Source organism: Molossus molossus, unplaced genomic scaffold, assembly GCF_014108415.1.
Source record: "Molossus molossus isolate mMolMol1 unplaced genomic scaffold, mMolMol1.p scaffold_m16_p_22, whole genome shotgun sequence".
In the NCBI taxonomy this organism is placed as follows: domain Eukaryota; kingdom Metazoa; phylum Chordata; class Mammalia; order Chiroptera; family Molossidae; genus Molossus; species Molossus molossus.
The window spans coordinates 13,739,229-13,742,170 of record NW_023425358.1 but is presented as its reverse complement, the minus strand read 5'-3'; the positions used below and the strand labels follow the sequence as shown (position 1 = coordinate 13,742,170).

Sequence of the window (2,942 nt, the reverse complement as noted above, 5' to 3'; positions counted from 1 at the left end):
ATGCTCTGTAAATAAACTGATAGGGAGAAACTGAAGCTCCCTTTACTCCATAAAACTGTAACTGTTAAAAATATATATATTGCACCTGGCTAACCGCTGATATCCGTCTCGAATTTATTAGTTTTTAAAACTTAGATAATAAAATAAATAACAGGATAGATGTATGCTGACCCAGTTCCCTTTGCCTCAGCTCCCTCCCACCTCTGTTCCCTCCTGCTTATGGCTAACTGCCTCCGCTTCTGTACACATAGCTTGCTTGCTCTGCTAAACTCTTGAATGACCCCTGTCCTGTGCAAGCAACCCTCCCCCTGAGCTGGGGCTGCAGTTCTCCGGTAGGTGGGCTGCAGTTCTCCGGTAGGTTGGCTGCAGTCCCTGTGCAGGTAATAAAGCTCACCTCTAATTCACCCAACTTTGTGTCCCAGTGAGGTTGACTCTCCTGGGTTACAACTATATATATATATATATATATATATATATATATATATATATATATATATATATATATATATATATTTTTTTTTTTTTTAAGAGTAAGTTAAATAGAGGGGAGCCTTCCGCAGGAAAACCCAAGTGAGGGGTCTTTCTAGCAAGAACTCAGTTTGAGAGTAATGTTGGTGGGACTGGAGACACAGCACTGTGAACCTCGGAAAGAACTCCACGCGCGTCCGAGCCTTCACACAGAACCCGCGTGCCAGACTCGGGTGGACAGGCTGCGGCTGCGGCGCAGAGGCAGGATCGGGGTCACGACCCCGCAGCCGCGCCCAGTTGGGAGCGGGGAACTCCGACTCCACGGGAAGAACGGAACGCTAAGGCTGCATCTCCAAAATCCCAGCTCCCTCGCGGTTAACCGAAGCTCGAGACCCCTCCTCTGCGTCCGGTAGGCCTAGCGACGAGCCAACCACTCCAGGCTCGCGGCCAGACGCCGCGGGGCTCGGACTTTTCCCAGTCCACGCCCCAAATCCCGAACTTCTTCCCGCTGGGGGGGGGCGGGCCAAGAAAAATATAAGCCAATCAAAATATAGAAGTGGAAGGCGTTTACCCTTAGGACCAATGGAAGGGCTGGAGGGAGGGACCGAGGACGCCGGTTGGTTCCTGTGATTTAAACCTCGGCGTCCAGGCGGTTAGGGCGGGGTCTGCGCGTGAGTGAGCGCTGCGCCTGCGCAGGCTGCGGGACGCCAACCGACACCTGCACTGAAGGACCGGGCGGTGAGTGGACCTCGGCGGGGCTGGTAAGCAGGACCGGACGGGAGAGGTGGGGTGAGACCTCGAGGGCTGCCCCGCTGCTGGGGAGGGGTCGGGGCTGAGTAGGAGGAGTTGCTTTCCTTGCCCGGGTACCGATCCCGCGGCGCGCAGTCCGGAGCCGGGACGTACGGACCCCGGGTTCGCGGCTTCCTCAGGTGCGCGTTGCGGCGACGCGCTGGCCTCGGGTGGTCGGAACCGCCGAAGTCACCGTGGCCGGGGCTTAGCGGGGTGCACGGGTCACGGGCCGGGGAGGGGGCGCAGCGAGGGAGCCGGCCTCCCCCGAACCGGCGCAGGCTCCGGGCTTTGTGTTAAGGGGCCGAAGGCTTCTGACCCCTTCGGTGAACCATGGCCGTGACCGTGCGAGAAGCCCTTAGGATAGATCGAGTGTGAAGTCATCCCCACGGCCCTGCCCTGGAATGAAAATAAACCTTTTTTTTTTCTCCCTGATTATAAAAATTACATCATCTCATTGTTTTCATCAGTAAATCAAGCAATAATAAGTACTGTACAGAAGAATGAAAGAAAATAATTGAAATTCCATCAGAAAAAAATTTAACATTTGGGTTTACTGCAGATGTATCCATTGTGAATATATATTTACATGATTATACTTATAAAATGTTTTTTAATATAATTGTTTATCTTGAATATAATAAAGTATATCCGTTTAAAGAGCAGGTTGTGACTTAGTAATATTTTAGGAACACATGCCTGTCACATGTAGATATGCATTACCTATTAATGTGTGCGTGGTGTTTCTTGCTATGGCTCTACTGTACATATATTATCTATCCCCCTAATGATGGACATTTATCTTTCATTTTCTCCATCACCATAGGATAGCATGGTACTGGCTATTCGTACATATGCTTGTTTATATTCTTATACAGTTTGTCTCCTTCGAATAATTCCTGGAAGTGGATGATGGCTTAGAAATTATGGTACAGTTTAAATTCTGATTCATAATGTCAAACTGCCCTCTAGAAAAATCAATATCCCCTGCCCCACCTGACCCACACACTTACAGAGGGTGAGGTTGCTTATTAGCACTGGGTATTGAATATTTTTACCAATCTAGAAGGATGTCTTAATGCTTTTATTTGCATTATTAATGAGATTAGACATCTTTTTCTATGTTTGTTATTATTATTTTGGTAAGTCATCTGTCTTTTCCTTACTTTGGTGGTGTGTGTACCTATTTACTTATTAGCTTTCAAAGAGGAATTTGAATTAGTGATTTTGAACCTGGTACAAATATTTCTCCCAGTTTGTTTTTTCTTTCAATTAGGGTTCTTTTTTAGGGTATTTTTTGTTTTGTTTTGTTCTAACATTGTGATTCTTTAAGCTACATGTTTACCTCCCCAGAGGGGGAGGAACTTGATTTAACTCTGTGGTAGCCTCCCAGTAATGGTTAGCACCTAAGTGCTGACCCAGCCTCCCCCTTCCACTCTCACAATCCTTTCACTTGAAACTAGCTAAATCTGGGACACCAAATCACTGAAGATTTTTGAAGAGAAGGTACTTTTGGGTATTTTCACTAATACTGTCTGTAATTCTTGTCCTGGCCTATGCTTTCTCTGCTCGCCTGTTCTCAGTTGTAACAGGGGAGTCTGGCAGGCCACACAGCAACCTCCCTCTCAGTTTAGGAGGGCCTTCCTGAGTATAGGGCTGGCTCTTAAAGGCAGGAGAGGACAATTTAA

At 47.6% G+C, this 2,942-nt stretch overlaps 1 non-coding gene across 1 annotated transcript; it reads left to right on the top strand.

Annotated features, from left to right (window-relative positions):
- Window positions 1-2,798: 2,798 nt before the first annotated feature.
- Window positions 2,799-2,938, top strand: LOC118640476. Its single transcript, XR_004961391.1, has one exon.
- Window positions 2,939-2,942: the final 4 nt, after the last annotated feature.